The following is a 21193-nucleotide window of genomic DNA, read 5'->3' on the forward strand; positions in this document are numbered from 1 at the left end:
AACGAAGAGAGATCAATAATAATTTGCTTGTTTGACATAAAGCAAATGGGGGAGGGGGGTGCTGGTTTCACGCGTTGACAAAGCAGCTGCTCAAGGCCTCTGCCGCTGGCGCTTTGTCAAAGGTTGAGGCTTCACGCATACCTCGGTGTTCTTTCAGCATTGCTAGTGAACAGCGCTTTCGCGTTAAAAGAAAAAGTGCTGTACACTTTCTGCGCGAATACTTTTGCACTCGTCTGTGAGCGCGCAAAAATTTTGAATAAACCGATTTCACTAGTAGTTGTGTTACACTAATGCCGCTGCAATGCATTCTGGGAGTTGTGGTACTCAGGCTGGCAGTAGCGCGTCGGCGCGGTGCATGGCATAATGCGAGAAGCAGTCATGCTTGTGTCGCTGGATGATTTTTTTCTGCATGAATGCTGAATCTGGGGGACAAATGAGTTCACCTGAGGGGATTCAGGTGTTCCAACAGCCGCGCAAAGCAGAGGGCCCTAAATTTTTCGTATTCTCGGAAAGAAGAAAAGGTCACCCAAATAGAGTGCAGGTGCTGCTCACCAGAGGCAGCTGAAGAGGCCTATTTGGCATATTTAGCCGTCGTGTCCCTGCTAATCAGTGTACTACATTGGCAGGTGGTGAACTTTTAAGGTCTGAAGCTCCAAAAAGTGTTTTACGCATCATTTAGCTTTGAGGGAGGCCCTTAAACTGCCAACAAAAGGAGGCGGTCGGACTCACCTTTGTGCTGCTTCGTCAAGCCATCTTCCCAGCGATTCCTTCCCGATGCAAGATTGTGAGTGAAGAACTGTATGAAGTTTAATTGTTATATTCAGGAGTCTGCAATACATGTGTTCTTGATGCATGTATCCACTCCTGATCCCTCAAGCTGCCATAGCGGCAATAGTGCTTTCTCTGTTTTGTGGAATGAGAAAGCATAACTAAAGTCATGGAAATGCGGAATAATATCTGATTTTTTTTGTTGCAGATCGGTCTTTGACCATTCTATTTTAGCAACATGCCATTTATGCCGGAGCATCGCCTCCGGCTTTAACAGTATTTCCAAAAATAAAGAAAAAAAATGGCCATCTCGCAGTTCATCGCGTTGGTGACTGCGGAAACGTCGTTCGTGGATGAACATGTGCATAGGACACCTGCCCATTTTCTCGTGCCATAGTCGGCAAAAATGGTGGACAAGGAGGCTTGGGGCATGCGCAGGACGTTACTGGAAAAAGGACCATTATTCAGTGCAGTGATGCATAATCTCGCCACCAACCATACAGGTGGTCTTGGCGCGTTGCATTTTAAGAAAACGTGCGAAAGATATACGACCCTCTTACCTTGTGTGGCGGTTTGTAATAAAGGGGTTATATATACGTTCTCCCCTCTTAACCGCGGTTGACACAGTTCAAAACCGCGCGGAACCCGCGTGATCGCGTACGCTTCTGAGCGCACGCCGACCACGGCGGGTCTGCTCTGAGGGAAACAAAGAAACTACACTCTGGCTGACACAAACAGGCATTTATTGCTACAACAGCAATAACGCCAGCTAGCAGCAAAATACGCTAAGGAATCGAGGTCCGACTCACCGGCACGGTTACGAGCGAATGTTCGCCCACGCTAGGGCAGGGGAGCACTCTATTGTAGTGCCACTTAGTGCCGCCGCAATGCAAGCGCCCTCCCTTGTCAGTTAAAGTAACTAGAAACTAGGGAGGACCCATCGCGGGGAAGCAAACCAAAGGGGAAAATGCGGGACAAAGTCCCTCCCGTATGTATAACTTAAGCGGCTCAGAAGGTTTGGAGAACCTCACTTGGCTAGGTGGTCGGAATTAATCCAGAACCTTTCAAAGCTGTATATTCCTTAGGGTAAGCAAAAATTGTTTCAATATAAGAGCAAGAATCCCTATTTCATGCTTCTTTTCTCTGTAAAAGCTTAAAAACTCAACCAGTTTTAAAAAAGAGTGGGACAATTTTGGTTCTTAAAATGCCTTGAAACTCCATAACATCTCCCTTTTCGCCAAATTTTGCTTTTCAGATGATTCTCTACAGAATCAGAAAATTCCACGAATAAAACATCGCTCTTTCATGACGGCGGGCTCCATACATCCTCCGGCTTTGCTTTCATATTTCAGTGAATGGGAAGTGAATTCCATACTTGCTGAACATAGCTCAGCACATACCAGCGGAGCCACCGTGGCAGGTCCTAATGCCAAGCAGTGATATAATCTGACGCACTGTTTTAATCCTTCCAAACTGTAGACAGCTTGGTGAATCTGTGTGTGTGTGTGTGTGTGTGTGTGTGTGTGTGTGTGTGTGTGTGTGTGTGTGTGTGTGTGTGTGTGTGTGTGTGCGTGTGTGTGTGTGTGTGTGTGCGCGTGTGTGTGTGTTGACTGTGCTTTGTGAACCACTATCAACCGCTGCTATGCTACTATGGGCATGAGCTTTATGAGCTGCTGATGCCACTGTGTGTTTAGTTGGAAAAGTTGGGCCATATCTGAGGCGACACCACAGCAACAAGCTGCTTTAGCTCCCTGACTTTAAATGCTCTCTTGAAGGAGAACACTGTGTGAAATAAGGTTAACTGGCTTATACTTTTACTAGCATTTGCTGAGGAGCCCTCCGGGATAAGTTTTGTCGCTTCGACTTTTTATTTACACTCATCTTCAGATGGCGCAACCTTGTTTCCGAAACTGCTTGCTCAACCTCCGGCGCATTTTTATTTATTTTCTTGAGCTCTTGAATGTGCAAGGACTCTCCTTGTGCGATATCCAATTCAGTTTGCATGCAACACGGGTGGGTTAGTTCTTCGCATTCATTGGCCAGATTAGTATGTTAAAACTCTATGGGATAGATAACGAGCAGGTCAGTAGCCGGATTTCTGCTTCTGGTACTTGCCGTTCGCTTTCATAAGGCGGAAAATTAGATTAAATCAGAGTAAATCAGATTCCTTGGTACAATTAAATGCGGCAAAATTTACTTAACAATTTGTGAGTGAACAATGAAGCCTGCATGATGGCTGCATCTCAAAGCATCGGATCGAAATGCAGTAACTTCGCGATTTGAGGCTGAAAAGGTTAACACATAAGTTCAGGGAAGCATGATGCGCAGTCGTGTTGCAGGTAAATCCGCATATTGGGGCTTGCCTCAAGTGGATACATAAATCAGCCAGTGCATGCGTGTATGGAGGAGGTGTTTTACTAAGTTAGACTTTTTGATATTTAACGACCCGAGAGAACTGACAACGAATAAACGTTCGGAGTGTCCTTTTTGCCTGGAAGGCACCATGGAGGCCAATCTAAAAATAACCGTTTTTCCTAAATCACTTTCTCCGAGCTCCGAACTAGGGGGTCGCCCAATACGCGATTCATGGTCTAGGCTCGCTGCAAACGTAGGAAAGAAAGGGAGAAAATGACGCCAACGCTGCTGCGTAGAGCTCTGCGTTCTGACCTCCATTGAACCTCCACAAACTGAACCAGTTGCCATCATCATTACTGTGGAGAACATTTTCACGCATGCCATCTTTTTTTTGCTGGAGAAAGCAGCGAGAGCGCATTTTATATAACCTTTATATACCGTTTATAGCTTTAGGAGCATCCTTGGAAGATTACTGCCCAGCTCCTAAAGTTGGTGTGGAGTGCCCGTCTTTTAATTACAGTGAACAGCTCCAAGCTTCCGTTGGTCGACCTATACCAACGCTCCAGCTTTTTTACTGCGACAGCTGTTAAGGTCACGTTTCCGGTTCTGCGGCGTCGTTGGCGTCGTAACACGAAGGAGCAACGAGGAGGAAAGGAGCAGGGTGCCTCAGTGCCTGGATGAGCATCGAGGCTCTCTAAGCACGGCGCCCTCTATGCGCAGCTGCGCGAACTAGCGCTTGCGCCGAGCGCCGTGCCGCAATCCGAGTGGTCGCATTATGAATTATATCAATAGGCTAGAGTTATGAAAATAAATGAATAAAGATATATTCAGCAGCGCAAACAGCTGTCGCATAATTCAGCTTTACACAAGCATGGTAATGGTCGACGAGTTTATTTTTTTCCTTTTCAGGCTTCCAATGTTGGGGGAATACGGTGTATGGTCTGGTGCGCGAGTAAATACGGTAGCAACAATGAACAGCATACTATCGTTGAAGAATAAAGGCTTAGCTTCCCCCACTTTAAGCTCTGAACTTCGCGATATTTGATTTCTGGCTATTTCCCAAAACGAAAGACACATCGAGGTGGCTCAGTGGCAACGCCGATTGACTAATGTGTCCAAAGTCGCGGGATAGAATCCAGGTTTTGGCATTCTTATTTCGATGGACGCGATATTCATATTAATGAGCGCTAAAGAAACCCAAGTGGTGGAAACTAATTCAGAAGCCTCCAGTACGGCGCCTCTCCCTTAAGCCATGTTCAGTTTCAGGGGGCTGAATACCTGGAAGGTTCCTGAAAAAAAAAGGAGATTCTCTGAATTTAATTCGAATGTAACATCTTTAAATTCGCTCTATGAGAAAGTTGCAACCCAGAAAGCATGCACCGTCGTGTAGGGACTGGCCGGCGCGGAAATATTCTAGTAGGACTACCTTTTATGTGCTTTTGTACACATTGGTGCTATAGCCCAGACTCGGATGAAAGAAGTAGGGATATGAAGGTCTCGCTATGATATGTATACGAGACCAACAGCCATTAATTAAAGCCAAATTAATTCCAGTAAGCTTTTCTTGGTTTTGAAAGAAGGAACACATAGGTCCTATGTGCGCACTTTTGCGTGTGCTTGTCTCTTGTCGCTAAGTTTTTCTAGATAAGAAGTAATGCACCATTCCGTACCGAAAACAAGTTTACTGAATGTTACACGCGCTCACTCCCTCTTCACCGCACTTCGGGCTGTTTCGGTGCAATGGCTTCACCGCAGTACAATGGTGTATGCAGTGATGCACGCTTTAAAGGAGAATAAGCTGATTCTTTGCGCCGATGGCTGTATAAAGGAATTGAAACGGACAATAAATGGCATGCCGCCTCTTCGTTTTAATACGTCGTAAGAGGAAACACCAGCGTTCACCTGCTAGCTAAACGCAGCTGCTACTCACCCATTGTTCACCTGCTATGTTCTTAACGCTTAGTGTTCGATAGGATTACCCTAGCACAATCCCGATGGTTCAGTTCACTCTCTATAAGCGAGAGGGGCAGAATTCGATCCCCATTGCCACTGGGTACCCATCGGTTTCGCAGTGGGTACGAGCTTTCCCCTGTCTTGGTACCGGGCTTTGCTGGTGCGAAATGATAGCAAAAATACTTTTATCCGCAGCTTGTGCAGACCAAACAAATTAGCCTTTGCGGTTTTCGACTAAGCTGCCCTTACGCCATTAAAATCAAACCAATATCAAAAGAAGTGTACTGGGGTAAACACATGTCCTTATGCATTCTCAGGACACTCCTTTTGTACTCGTTAACGTCCGTTCCATAGTTCCCCTGGAGGTGCAGCACCAGAAGATACTATAAATGTCAAGTATTTGTAAAGCTGCTGTGGGACATGCTAAATAGAGGCAGTATTTTTACTGCTTCTGCACACGTTTCACGATTATTTCTCTCTGAATTATCTCATGATACCGAAGGCAATTAAGAAAGTAATATGTCAAATATATTTTACTACGGGTCATAAATATTTTGCATGCATATAATTTATGTATGATAAATATTTAGGAATGCGTTAAAAATCCCACAATATGAGTGTCAAGCAGCTGCGAAAATTGTTCTTTTTCGCAATTTTTCAGCAGGGTAATTGCGATAATCTAAAGTGTTCAAATTTTTTGTGTGCGTGTGCACCGTCCTTTTAAGTTCTGCATCAGAAGAACAAAAAGTGCTGAGCACGCGCTGGAATATTCTTGAGGAAAAGTTCTTTGCGTAATCAATTTTCCTCAAGTAGCACTCAAACTGCGGGGAGCTTTATTGATGCCTAGGTATTAAATATTCACTCGCTTGCAGCCGCCAGTTGTGGAAGGCAAGGCAGCAGACACTTCGATTGCGCACCCGGATGTAGTTTTCTATATACTCCGCAAAAGGTAAGGGGAAACATTGCACAGCCCCAGACCGTCATCCGCAGTCAGATCGAACTAATGGCTGTGCGCGAGCTCTAAAGGTCGACGCGCTATACTTACTGGTCCGAAGAGTGCTTTATGATCATCCCTGCTCCGGCCACTCACCGCTGCATACGCGTCTATACCACGGGAGTCCGGAGAATCAAGCGCATGTTTGATGTTGTCTTCATGCAAATGTACTCGGAGTCTCTGGGACGAGAGAAGTAGCGCGTCGACCCCGATGCAAATTACATCCTATGTAATCTACTGTTCATATCCTTTTCTTTTTTCTTTGTTTCTTTAAGAGGAAAAGTGGTCGTCATGACGACATTGATTGCTTGGTTGCAGACAGCCATTACTTTTCAGTCGGGCCATCGGAAGCCAGCTCCCTGAACTAGAGTAACGTGAAGTTTGTATTTTTTGTTTTCAGACAGGAAGTAAATGCTCAGTGCTGTGTATAAGGCTTTTATGCAAACAGAAAAGAGATAACGGCAACTGCCTATTTTTCATTTTCTAGAACAACTCTTTCTGGCGCACACATATAACCATCTTGGTGTTGAAAACAAACAAACTTTTTGTTTTGTTTGTTGAAAACAAGCACAATTTTTACCGGATAATGTTAGACATGAGGTCCAAGGGGATCGGTCAAGAGGGAGAATCAGCGGACGCCATTGTCTGGAAGGGCTCATTTGAGGGCCATTTGCCGCTCCGTTCTTGTTGTATCCGACAACAGTATGTATTTAGTATGTGTCTAATACATGCACGCTGATAGCACAAACAGAAATGTCATCTTCAAGTACCGCTTACCGCCAATAACTCTATAGAAAGGTCTATCAAAAGAGACCTAAAGTTGTTGCTCGGCCATTGTAAAAACGAGCTCCCTATAATTAGTAAGGACTCCTAAATGCAGTTACAGGGCTATTTTTCGAATGAAATGTTTCCCCCTTTAGCGAAGTTAGTAAAAACACGCTCCATTCTAATCAACTTCCACATTTGAGGCTACTGAAAGTGCCGTCAAATTTTAGTGATAGTTCAATCGGGAGGAACTAAAAATTCATAGCGATAATACACTGACTCCGGAGTGAAAGCTGCGCATTCAGCCCATGCATTCCAGTGGGTGACGAATGAGCGCGGTCATGATCTAACTCATGGAGGAAGGAAAATACAGGAGAGGCCCTCGCTATCCGAGCTGCACGCCAGAAAGTGTGCCGGCAGTCACGCGCTTTCGCAAGGACTGCTGGGAGCGTTTGGCCGCCGGCGCGGCCAATAGTAACGCTGGGCGCAGCGGCGTCGTCTGCTGCAGTGCCTACTGCGCATGCGCAAGCGCGCTGAGACGGCGGCCAAGTCGAAGGGCGCAGAGGGAAGCCGGCTTCAAAAAATGTGACATAAAAGTAGGGGGGGGGGGGGCGGCTTCAAGAAATGTGACGTAACCGCCTGTCATGAGTTCTTTCCTTCCTCCATGATCTAACTGTTGTGTCCCGTGGCTGCGCTTTCGAGTCTTGCAAAACATACCCTCCCGCTGTGAGGCTTGTAATTTGTAAGCAACAACTAGAACGTTGTGTTTAGAACATTTCAGACGGCATGTAGCGCCTACTGAAGGCACGTATCTACCGTAACGTTGCCGGCTGATATTTTATTTGTATCCTGTAGGAATACGAAGGTAAATATTCGAGTAATCTCTGCACCCAACTCTCTGCACACAACTCTAGCCGTGTTATATAGTCTAGCACACAAGACTGTACCCTTCAAATCGTTTCAGAATAGAGCTGTTTGGTGCACGGGACAACAGAGTTATCTGGCTTACTGTATACCGGGTGTTTCAGCGAGCACTGAAAGGTTTTCAAATATAGGCTTTCTGGGGTAAAAATATGGTTTTTGAGGCATAGTATTAAAAGTGTTGGCGGACATGTGCACTAGAAAGCCGGCGAATCGTCTTAAGTAGTAAGCTGGTTCACTATTTCAAATTTTTAATAATTTACTTTTTAACTAGTAGAGTTAGGCGCCTAGTTGCAATTAGAGGGTTGTAGCCAGTGGTTAATAATAGCCATATCAGTTTTTAGAATTTCGAAAACGCGATTATCCGTGGCGCTCTGACTGGACAAAATTTGGCTTTTTAAGGCGGCAGCCTTTAATGCCTCATCGTTGTAAGCAGGAGTTGTAGACAAAAATGTCACGCTTTTCAATTGGTCGAAACGGTCGTGACGTCAGAGTGCGCTAATTTCAAACGGCGCCAATTGTACTTTGGCTAGTAACCATGCAACCAATTAAAGGGATCGTATAGTGATGCTCCAAGTAAGTGGTAATTAGTTTAGTTAATTGCTTAATTACCAAATTAGCCTAATTAACCTTTCTAGTCAGGCCAGAGAAATAAATAAAACCGAGTAGGAAATCGGTCGAGTTCGGGAATCGAACCTCGGTCGCCGGAGTGCGAGACGAGCATGCTATCCACTCCGCCATGCCAGCTCTTTTTGTTCTTTCATGGTATTTATACAAAGCATATATATAAAGTGTGCTCTACCTTGTTTCCCAACCTGACTCGAATCCCTATGACATGATTCTTCTGATTGGAAAACGCGCATGCCTTTGGAAAACGCGCATGCAAGATCGCAACGTTGAACCTGTTGTTTCGCCCAGAATTCACTTTAGGCGAATGTTGCTGCAGGTAACGGACATTTACAAAAAATTGGACTTTGTACCGGATTGGTTTCCTCTCCTGATGCGCTGTATATCCTTACCGGCCTTTTAGTTATAATATGTTACTATTATGTAACATGCCACGTAGCGCCTACTTAGGTGCTCTGTAAATAGTTGTTTTTGTGTGTGTGTATACACACACACGTGTGTATATGCCTATATGCTCCGCCATGTCAGCTCGACAGTTTGGAATGAACAAAGGCGCGTCTAGTGAATACGGTGTCTTCGTTCACTCCCATCTTCCTCCCTTCCCGTTACGGCGAGGTTCAGGTGTCCGCCGAGGTATGCGAGACAGATGCATTTCCTTTCCTCAGAAACCAATTTACCGACGAGCAAGGCGTACAACCGAACGGGCGATGGCGTTCTGTGGACTCTCTGTCAACGTTGCAAGACGCTGTCGCGTTTCACTCTTAGAGGCGAAGCTTAACATCTTAACACATCAGTGACGCAAGCAGCAACACAGCGCTTAAGGCTTTCGTCTCACCGCACTTTTGGTCGACAAAGTGCCCCCCTGAATTTTCCAGACGCTCGCTTAAGTCTAGCGTCCCTTGTGGGTGTTCTCGATAACAAAACAAAACTTGGGCGACATTTTGGTTCTCGTAGCCACCAGTCATAATCCGAAGCAGAATAAAAATTTAGTGCTTATTCTAACTAACAAGTTAATGCCGCATCTTAAGCGGAGCGCCAGAAATACCTGCAGAAACTGTTTCTTTACAGACTGCTTAAGGAAACAGGTTTATGATGCGATATGATCGTTAACGAGGTTTAAGCGTAGGAAAATTTAGAATTCGGGGTGAAAAGCTAGACGGGGAGCTCGAATAAACGCTCTAAGTTGGATGGATTTTCTCGGGTTCCGCCCATGTGGCAGTGCATTGCTACCGCGTCAATGTTGATGATGAGCGCCGGTTCGGTTATACTGTGATTTTCGAATATTAAGGCGGAAACCTTTAATGCCTCATCGTTGTAAGCAGTTGTTGTGGACAGAAATGTCACGCTTTTCAATTGGTCGAAACGGTCGTGACGTCGCAGTGCGCGAATTTCAAACGGGGCCAATTGTACTTTGAATCGTAACCATGCAACCAATTACAGCGATCGTATAGCGATGCTCCAAGTAAGTGGGACTGAGTTTAGTTAATTGCTTAATTACCCAATTAACCTAATTAACCCTTCTAGTCAGGCCAAATAAACACATAAAACCGAGCAGGAAATTGGTCGAGTTGGGGAATCGAACCGCGGCCTCCGGAACGCGAGACGAGCTTGCTAACCACTCCGCCATGCCACCTCGATGGTTGGGAATGAACAAAGGCGCGTCTAGTGAATAAAGTGCCTTCGTTCAATCCCATCTTCCTCCCTTCCCGTTACGGCGATGTTTAGGTATCCACCCAGATATGCGAGACAGTTAAATTTCCTTTCCTCAACAACCAATTTACCGACGAGCAAGGCGTACAGCCGAACGGGCGATGGCGTTCTATGGACTCCCTGGCAGCGTTGCAAGACGCTGTCGCGTTTCACTCTTAAGAGGCGAAGCTTAACATCTTAACACATCAGTGACACAAGCAGCAACACCGCGCTTAAAGGGAAACTGCAGAGGTTTCAGAAATCAACGAGCTTAAGAGGGTCAAATGTGTGAAACTTGGAGGTAAAGCATGCGAAGTCTTTTTGGGCTAGCGCTTGAAATAGTGAAGTAATCGCCGATTAAAATCCGGACGCCCTTCAAGCTTCTCCGCAGCGCACAACGCCAAGTGGGGGACACATGATGACGTCATCGAAGGTATCGGTACATTTCCAACGCACAAACGCCTGCATTGAAGGAAAAAAAAACCAACGCCACCGAAGGCGAACCCTGCCGAGAGTTGTTTGGCAGCGTCTAAAGCGTGAGGGCAGGGTGTGGCTGACGACAGTGGTAATTTGAAATCATACCTTCCGTGACGTCACGCTGAGTTTTTCTGCACTCTTTCAGTGCATTGAGGAGAAGCGCAAATTTCAATCGTCGATTACGTCACTATTTTAAATGCTAGTGTAAAAACACTCGGCATGCTTTACCTACAGCCTACATAGATTTGAATCCTTGAATATCGCAAAATTCTCAAAAAAGTGCTACAGCTGCCCTTTAAGGCAGCTCACCGCACTTCAGGTCAACAAAGTGCCCCCTGAATTTTTTCGACTATTTACGTGCACTGGAGGGGTTGCTGTGCCTGCATGCTTTCGAAAGTGCATGTATTTTCGCCCGTCGCAGCCAGATTTTGTCGAGCTACAGGGACGAAGGTAATCGAGATTGCCCAGGTATCAAAACTGATATGGCTGTTACTAACGACCGGCTACAAATCGCTAATCGCAACTAGTCGCCTAACTCAAGTAGTTAAAAATTTCATTATTAATAATTAATTAACCAGCTTACTACTTAAGACGATTCATCGGTTTTATGGTTTCCGCCAACATTGGTAATACTATGCCGCAAAAGCCATATTTTTACCCCAAAAAGCCTATTCTTGAAAATATTTGAAAGTGTTAGCGGAAACACCCGGCATATTAGACAACGTATAGTATTAGACTAATACGTGCTCTAACTGTAACGTCCCGAATGAGCCGGAACAATGCGGCAAGCCTCGTACATATTTTATCTCAGCGTACGACGAACCCGCAATGTGACCGTTTATTCACAGCGGCGGTTTTGACTTTTTGCTAACCAGGCGCGTTTACACACCTACGCTTTAATACACAAACTGCTGAAACAAAAATATGCGCCACAGTCCTGTGCATCACGTGATTATGAAGGAATTACGGAGAGCCCCCTTCGACTAGTCGGCGTAAGAAGAACTCGGAACCTCTACGTATTGGCGTTTTAAGTACCGGCGACTATATTTCGGGGTGCCAACAACACCGCAGCGACAGCGCCTGAAGTGTTCAAAAATTATTGAATGGCCATGGCGGCCGGAGTAATGTATTGACGCTCTGATGGAGCTCTATAAGGATATAAAGAAATACTGAGAGGAAAAGCCTGAAACAAATCGATCCTTTCTTCCTATCGCTCATTTCTTTCTTTCCCCTATTACGGTCCTTTCCCAGTCCCTTTACTCACGCTAGCCGCAGCTCATGTGCTGCAGGATTCGACGGTAGATGCCGCGACTAACAACATCTTTTACTTCTATTGTTATTTTATGAACAAAGAATCACTAAGAACAATAATAAACAAAATGAGAACTTGCTAGCGTTGAGCATCATCTGGTTTCTATTCGCTTACGTATTTGAACGTTAAGGCTACTTGCTAATGTATTCCTCTCTCTGTCTTGGTGCGTGATCTAGAAGACACATGAATTCAGCTCCACTCAGTCACAGCAAACACTTTGATCACCGGAGCTTCTCAGCAGGAAGTCCGCAGAGCGCCACAAATCCTGTCCGAGCAACGTATCGACGTGACTTCGTTCAGGCTGTGTACGTACACTCGTCACGGTGTATAACCGGAAGCGGCTTGAATATTTGCGCACGGTACTCAAGTCACCCAGCCCACAACATTACGGCTACTCATCGTTCGTTGCTCAAATCTTCCGGTACCACGACAGAGCTGCAGGGCGCGTTACACTGTGATCACTGTGATCGCCATCAACTGATCACCACGAAGAGTGCCATCGATGTTACCCTAGTTGGCGTTGAATTCCCGCCGCAAATGTATGCTTCCTGTGTGCACCTGTGTGGGCGATTGTCTTCTTTGAAAATACAGTGCACCCTCTGATTGGCGCGTACAGTGTTTCCTGATGCCCGTTTACGTTTGAAGACGGTCACAGTACTGTAGGAGACTGATGTTGGCAGATCGATGAAAAGCTATCATATTTCTGGGAAAACCGTCACTCAAGTAGACGCTGAGGCGGAGCCAATAGCCTCCTTGTCTGGTATCAAAGCCTCCTCCCCCCCCCACTTCCGGTATCACACTCAGTAACCCCCTTGACGCCCGCCCTCTGCGCTCAAGCTCCTCCTCCACTTTCGTGACGTCACTACCGGCGCACAGAGCGAAATCATGTGATGGAACTATGTCATGAATGCTTGAAAAATCAGATGCACTTTCGAAGCAAACTGAGTGAGGACGCTACGCCTGACATTAAATGGCTCGGCGGATTAAAATAACCGCAATGCTGGCAATAGCGACCCTGACGGCTTCACGTATTCTCGTGCTGATATCGGCCAAGGACGAAGAGATGACGTTGGCGAGTACGTCTTGCGTGCATGTTACCTTCCTCGAAATGCGTTGGCCTCTCGCACGCCCATTCGGTGTTTGCGGGCTTTGAGCAGTGCGTTCTTCTATGGTAGACTATAAGGACGGAAACGAACTGCAGTCGGTGTCATGGCTACTAAAGAAACGAGGAGTAACGCTTAGCATCTGTGGGGCAAATATACCACGTGTATCCAGCTATCGTGAGCCAGTTGTCCGAAGGAAGTAACATGTCACGGAGATGGAACTGAAGTAACAATGTCACCGGCCTTGAAGAGCTAGGAGATGCAATTATAATTTACACACTTGCATTCAGAGCAAGTATCAATTAATGATGTTTTAAACGAAAACTAAATCAGATAGGTGCCAGTTATAAAGCTGTAAATAGTGCTAAATGTGCACGCGAAACTTCGTAAGCATGCTTCCCCATATAATTCGAATGGTGTAACTGCGAAGGTGGAATTTCTTGAAGGGAGCAAGTTGTGGTTCCTAGCCTTTAGTTCATTGCAGCGTGGGTGTGGCATATCATTTCTTCCGGCGTTCAGGATGTGTGGGTAGTTATGCTCACTTTCTTTAACATGTGGTCTGTTACTCTATTGTAAATAAAATTTTTCTCCCGCTCTCTGCAAAATTATGCGGTTAAGAAAAGTTTCATCGAACCCTACTCCCATCTCCCAAGAATTTAATTACAAGCATTTTGACGTAAATGTTGAAATAGTGTCCACTGTCAGCCCTGCCTGCATGTAATCAATGCACTGCCTGTACCTAATGAATGACAATGATAAATAACTGACTGGTTATGTTATATGTTCACAGGCTTTATCGCATCGTCGACCGTCGAACTATTCAGCCCATCAAGCTTGGATCTTGTCATGGAGGACCAAAACGGTATTAAAAATGAAACTTCACGGCGCCAGTATCAGTGTGTATCAAAGTTAAAGAAATATAAAGATGGTTTAGATTTTGTTTTGAAAAGTAGTACTTTAAAAAATTAATCTGCCATTTGTATTCTCACCATAATGTTGCTTTTTGCGGGCATGAGGTGCAAGGACTGGAAACATTGTAAATTAAAGTGGACACTGAAAAATAAATAAAAATATTATTTCCCAGCCCACACCCTCTAAAGCAAATGGAAACAGAAGGAAATGTATTTTTCTGGCTGAACAACGCAGGGTATATTATAGAATGCTCTTTTGTTAGTACCTACATTATCCTCTCATGCTGCACTTGATGAAAGTGGTACGCGTCTTCTATGTGCTCCCTTTCGACAATACACCCTCTATTTAAATGTAGCATCGCCCAATTATTTACGCGTTATACGTAGAACGGCCATGCGAACGAAAACATGATGTCCTTCTGTCGGTTACCAGCCCCTGAGAAAGTAGACAAAAAATTTTCCATACATTAACGTCCTCGATGGGGATCCGAAGAATGGCTTCACTTGCCGCTGCCTCTGGCCACTCGGCCATCGCCGCAGCCTTTCTCCCCGAGAGTACAACTGTTGTTATTGTTGTTGTTATCATTTGAAAAGATGCCACATACCCACACTGGTGGATCGGCCAAGAATCGGGAGGCAGAGGTTGCTGTGCACCTGTACATACTAAAGGCAAAATAAAAGCACGCGGGAGAGCAACACCGGTGGAGTCTACCTCAAGGAGCGCGTGGACTGAAAATAGATAAGAGTTTGGATGAAAGAGAGAGAGAGAGAGAGGAAAAAAGAAATAATTGATTAAGTCAAAATGTAGTAAGGCTTAGAAAAGAAAATATTGTAACAATTATCAAACACTGGATGAAATTCCAGCAATGAATTTTGAACAGCGTCACAAACAGACCCGTTGCTGAACCCAAGCGTGGTGGCGCCAAATGATAGCAAGAACTGGCTGCTCAAACTAAGGCCGAGATGCTGGAAAGGATCCTCCAGCAATCTTCTTCTCAAAGAGGTGAAACGGTGGCAACGGAACTGGCAGCCATGTAGACTGTGCTTTGGAAATCGTCGTTTTCTTTAACTTTCGCACGTGCGTGACGCAGTACAGAAGCAAGAGCTCGCGGGACGGGCACGTGCTAGCCCAAGTTCGAACGTGTGGCTAGTTTAGTGCGACTGCTTACGAGCGCAAGAGCCCGCGGACACTTGCATGACGCGCGAGACAAAGATCGAACGTGCGGTCGCTTTGAAGCCTACGCTTGATGGCACTTGATCAAACGTTTGATCCAACCTGACATCTCATTCAGATCAATTGGACCCCCCCCCCCCCCCCCCCCCCATCAGCAGCATTTATCGTCCGGGAATTTTACTTCCACTTGGTCTCGGAAACTTCCATGCATCCTTTTCCTGAACCATGAGATAAGCATAGCCAAGTCCATACAACGCATGATAATGATAATCAGCATTTTAGTGCAGTAAACTTTGTTAACTTTTTCGCGAATACTTTTATTTTTTGTTCTTTCATACCTACTCCGTATGCGGTCCTTACTTCAGCCTTCCTCGCTTATGAAGTAACATCAAAGCTACATGAGCTCAACGTCACCGTGAGAAACATCAACGCTGGCTCCGGAATGTCAGTCAAAGGGCTCTTCGATCGTATCGTGCAAGGCATGCCGACCAACACAATGGTCCACGCCATCTGCTTGCTCTCGGAGGAAACCTTTAAAAGAAGCATTTTAAATCAGGTGAGTTTGCCTTTCTCCCTCTACAACGAATACAGGGAGCGTCGAGTTGCCTTGCTTGTAGCTATAGGAGATTGTACTGTACTTTATGTTCTTGAAAAGTGATGCGGAATGAAGTTTCGTTAAAATATGGAAAACGAGGCTTAAGGAGCTAAAAAAATCTCCCCGCTTCTTCTAAATTTGTTTGGTCTAGCTGTTCCGGCATACTCGTGCATGAGAGAATTGTGGGGCACAAAATGTTTACATGATTTATACCCAGCAATTCTGGACATAAGTACTTTTGAGCGGGAAACGGCTGATGAACGCAATTTTTTTCATATTATGAAAGATTTCACTATTACAACCAATATATCCGCAGATGATCTGACGGCAATATTGCATTTTTTTGTTATTAATGTTTTTGCTATCGTCCAAAGCGTTACCCATTGGTTTTCTAAGGCAGTCTTGACTGCTCTATGCGATCGGTGGAAACATGTTAAAAGAAAGATTTTGCTACACATCGGAAGAATGGACCATTACCTTCAATATTTCCATAACAGTATCTTACAATTTTCCAATTGTCAAAATTTTTATCCGGGAATGTTGAACATGAGCTGCAGACTACGCAATCTTCCGGAATTATACCGGGTGTCCCAGCTAAATGTAACCAAACTTTTAAAAAAGGCGAAGTGTCCTAGTCCAGTGAAACCAATTCAGGGTTGTTCATAGTCGCGTGGCCTAGTCTTGAGTATTTTTTTCGCTCTTCAAAGTTAATTAATTCGTTAAGTTTAATTAGCTAACTTTTTAATTATTAACTTCAGGAAGAAAGTGTCAATGCAAAAGTTTTAGATCACCTCGAAAAACCGCTAGTAGTACTGTTTCCGTGAAGTTATGATTTACGTAGCTTCATTTATTGGCCTTAAAAGAAACTTGTCACGTGACCAGCTGATCGCTCACTTCTCTGCCCCAATGTGCACCCAAAGTCTCATCGAGGAGAGGACTTCAGAAAAAATGGATTTTATTCTTTAAGGCGCGTCTTGGGACGTTGAGGTGGCACAGTTGTCATGTCGAAGCTTTTTCTTATTGTGCGGGTTATGGTTAAAGGCCCGTAAAAAAACTACTTTACGTAAATATTACTATGCTGCAAATGTCCCAGTAAGCTGTTTCTCAAAGCGGTCTACAGCTTTTCCATTGACACTTTGTTCCTCAAGTCAATAATTAAAAAGTTAGTTAATTAAGCTTAACTAATTAGTCAACCTTGAAGAACGAAAAAAATACTGGAGACTAGGTCACGCGACTCTAAACAACCCTCATGTGGTTTCAGACGGCTAGGACACCCTGTGTTTTTTAAAAGCTTGGTTACATTTAGCTGGGACACCCTGTATAATATATTCGCGTGAAAACGAGTGTTAGCAGCTTCGATCCACCTAATCTTCATGCTTATTGCATTCCGGCAGGTGAAAGTCGTCTGGACTCACCTTGTGCACAGTCGCTGGGTGATTCTCGACTACAGGACTCGAATAGCTGAGTACGCGCTGAGACAAACACCGTGCACTTTCTACCTCGTAAGAAGATCGAAGCAGGTAAAAGACCCTGCGCACTAGCGAAGAAACCTCTTTTTTCTTGCGTTTTTACCTCATGCAGTTCACCACCACCACCATCAGCGTGACTCCGCCCACTGCAGGGCAAAGGCCTCTCCCATGTCTCTCCAATTAACCCTGTCCTTTGCCAACTGCGGCCATCGTATCCCCGCAAACTTCTTAACCTCGTCCGCCCACCTAACTTTCTGCCGCCCCCTACTACGCGTCCTTCTCTTGGAATCAACTCCGTTACCCTTAAAGACCAGCGGTTATCTTGCCTTCGCATTACGTTCCCTGCCCAAGCCCATTTCTTCCTCTTCATTTCGACTAAGATGTCATCAACCCGCGTTTGTTCCTTCACCCACTCTTTCCGCTTCCGGTATCTTACCGTTACTCCTATAATTTTTCTACCACACAGAGCACTGACTAGGGAAGAGGCTGTAGGATGGCGTAGGCTACAGACGAACACTTTTCCTAACCTGTACATATACAGCAAAATGTCACCAACGCAATTCAGATCAGACTGTCCCTGGTGCGGCGGTACACCTACACTCTATCACATTACCTGGGAGTGCGAAAGAAACATAGCATTCCACAATTATCAAACACCGAGTGAGGAGCAATGGGAGAGCTGTCTCTCCAGCAGCGAGCTCGAGGTCCAGAGGGCCTTGGTACAGCACGCTGTTGAAGCGGCACGACTCAGTGGAGCCCTGGACTGAGGGCCCACCCTTGCTCGAAGACTCAAGTCGCCAGCGCCCAAGCAGGACGACCAAGAAGTCTTCATCTCCGCGAATCTCTTCAAAGAGCAATAAAAGTTTTCTCTCTCTCTCTCTCTCCCATAGCTCTCTGCGTTGCCCTTAACTTAAGCTGAACCCTTTTCGCTAGCCTCCACGTTTCTGCCCCATAGGTGAGTACCGGTAAGATACAGCTGTTGTATACTTTCCTTTTTAGTGATATTGCTCAAGTGTTAAGTGTTTAGTGATAGTGCTCAAGTGTTTAGTGATAGTGCTCAAGTGTTTAGTGATATTGCTCAAGTGATATTGCTTAGTCCGACGTGTTCAGCGCGCGGGCGAGCGTCGCTCGCAGTCTGTCGCGCTACGCCGGTTTCGCTGCGCCGGCCGGAGCGCCACCCCCTCTATAGACCGTTTACAGCGCGCAGTTCTTCCGTTTGAGACCAGATGGCGCCACACGTGCGCTCCGAACACGGCACCATTACTTGCCTCGTAAGTCGCCGGCGTGTACGCCTCGACGCAGCAGTGGAAATTTCGCGGGTGGTTGCCGAATGTGTTCTTTCTACGGTGTGAAAAGGCAGAGGAAACACATGCTCTTTTGTGGATTGCAAGAATTGCGACAGAGAGTTAAAGGTTCAGGATGCGATCGTTTGCGAGCTTCACGAAACCGAACTGCACAAGGAGGTAATGCCAATGTTCGAGCCCGTTCGCCACGCACCCTTTCCGAACTGGCGAATGCAACAAACACGTTCGCCAGCGCTAGATAGCTAATAAAAAAAGGTTTCGATCTTGGAAAATCTGCGAGGGTAAGTGCACAACACAGCCGCATGAAGAAGCTGTTCCGCCACCGAAACCATGACGGCGTGCTTTCAGTTATTGTGCACTGTGCTCAGACCGCATTGATCGTAAGTTGTGGTCTGTGACCATTAGTAAAACGAGCGCCCGAGGCCGAATTAGAAACGAAAAAAAAAATAAGACTACTTACGCTCCTTCATACGCCTGCTATTTGTTATGCACTGCACAGCCGTGCGAGCCGACAACGCTTACCGTCAGTCCGTGTATTACACGCAGTCTTGGTGCTACTGTTCAATTTCGCTCCAAGTAGCGCGGTTTTCGTGGACCGTGTTCGGATTACAGCATTTGGTTTACGGCTGCTGTGCCGGACGGTTGTCACTTGCTCGCGGTCCATGCGAGACAGTCACTCCGTACGCTCAGAGAGAAGCTGATTAATTACAACCAACGAGACCACGAGCATTTCCATGTCCGCATATCGAGCGTACCAAAATTTTTTATATGAGGCTGACGTTACTGTGAAATTCGTCCAGCATGAACGCGTGGCCATGCGCGCGTTATAACAATTATATCGCGGAATCCTTCGAAACGATTGCACGCCAGCTTGTGAAGGCTGCTTGATGCATGGTACTGCTACCATGATAGCCAGACTTTGTGTGTCTATTTATTTTTGTCGCTTTTCTATGTTTAATCAACCAGTGGGAAATATTTCAGGTTTCCTAAGCACCGTTAACGGGGTGTAAACAAATGCATACGATGTGCATGTGAGCGTTTCAGACCAGTGTCTGCATGCATGTACAGAATAGGACAACAACCTGTAAGGCCGCAAGAACATTAAACATTGCCGTTTTATATATTAACAATAAAAAAACATTCAGCAGAGTCTTCAGCGCATGCAAAGACAAGCATTCAGGCGATCCGTCCGTTGCCTCGAACAGGCGGAGAGCTCAGCGGCTCTCCGCGACATGAAGTCCGATCGCGTTTTCACGCGTGAAGTGATCAAATTAGGGTTCTCACATGTCCTTCCAAGCTTTGGCCAAACCATAGTTTCGTCTTCCCACTCCTTTACAACCGTATCAGCCGGAACACTGCCTGTCGGAACCGAACCGTCAGACGCAGCAGCCTTCGCGACGAGGCGCGCGCCGAGCGGTCAGGAGGCGAGTAATGGCGGCGTGATCACGTGATCAAAGATGGCAGCCCCCTTGATACGCCGCTGTAAAGCGTCTATACTTCGATGCGTCCCGACGCCGCGCGCCGCTTAGGAGCATGCGCAGAACGACCGCCGACTCGCGCGTCGATCGTCGACCGGCGGGTAGTTTGAATTCCGTTCGCGCCTCTTTCTGCGTCGCCTCATCCGTTTCGCTCCATTCACGCCATTGCGGCTACTATATGAAATATGGCTAGGGTGTTATCCGCGCGACAGAAACTTGCTCTCGTGTTACTAGTCCACCGCTTGCGGCGAAAGCGCAGGCGCTTAATGTATGTGCGAAAGATTTTCGCACTCACGCCGCTCGCGGCTCGCGCTGGCATCCGCCATTTTTCTCCGCGTGATGCATTGTGGGTCGACGCGGTCGGCGGCGCCGGCTGTCGGGGCACGCTGGCAGCCGCCGGTTGCGTTGGCCGCTGCAGTGCGTCGAACTATAGACGGAGCTGTTTTCACCAACGCAACGCAGCGTGCGCGCGCGCGCGCGCTCGCTTGCGTTACGTCGGACTATATTCAAGATCTGAGAGAGCCCGCCATATGCGCTCCACCCCATTCTTATTCTTCTAGTTATTTCCCTCTCATGATCTTGATCAGCGGCCACTACCTGCCCTAAGTACACGTATTCCGTTACCACTTCCAGCACCTCGCTACCAATTGTGAACTGCTGTTTCTTTGCGTGCAGTTCACAACTGGTAGCGAGGTGCTGGAAGTGGTAACGGAATACGTCTACTTAGGGCACCAAGCATAAGCTATACAGTTTAGGGCACGCTCTGATCATCTTGAACTTGCGGTTCAGTTCAGAAAGCTGACGGGGTATTGCCTGATCACTAAGCACGGCAACAGAAGTCTCGAAATACGAAGGATGAAGGCGCTAAAGGGGCAGGTTTTTTTTTTGCTTTTGTCATGGTTGTCTTCGGTTATTTCCAGAGGCTTCAAGCATTAGAGGGCTTAGACTTTATGAATATTTTTTCTGGCCAGTTTTTAATACATAATGGAGACGGAACAGCCTCGCACAATGCATCAGTAGAGACATTAGAAACGTCTTTCAAGTTTTTTTTCGCGATCCATGTCGCAAAATATTTCAGCAGATGTAATAAGATCGTTATTGACAGGGGTTATTGACATACTAGTCGAAATTAAGAGGAAGAAATGGGCTTGGTAAGATAACCGCTCGTCCTTAAGAGTAACGGAGTTGATTCCAAGAGAACGCAAGCGCAGCAGGGGGCGGCAGAAAGTTAGGTGGGCGGTTTGCAGGGATACGGTGGCAGCAACTGGCCAAGGACAGAGTTAAATGGAGAGATATGG

The sequence above is a fragment of the Amblyomma mixtum genome, chromosome 7, assembly GCF_055824585.1.
Source record: "Amblyomma mixtum isolate Tamu chromosome 7, ASM5582458v1, whole genome shotgun sequence".
NCBI classification, from domain to species: domain Eukaryota; kingdom Metazoa; phylum Arthropoda; class Arachnida; order Ixodida; family Ixodidae; genus Amblyomma; species Amblyomma mixtum.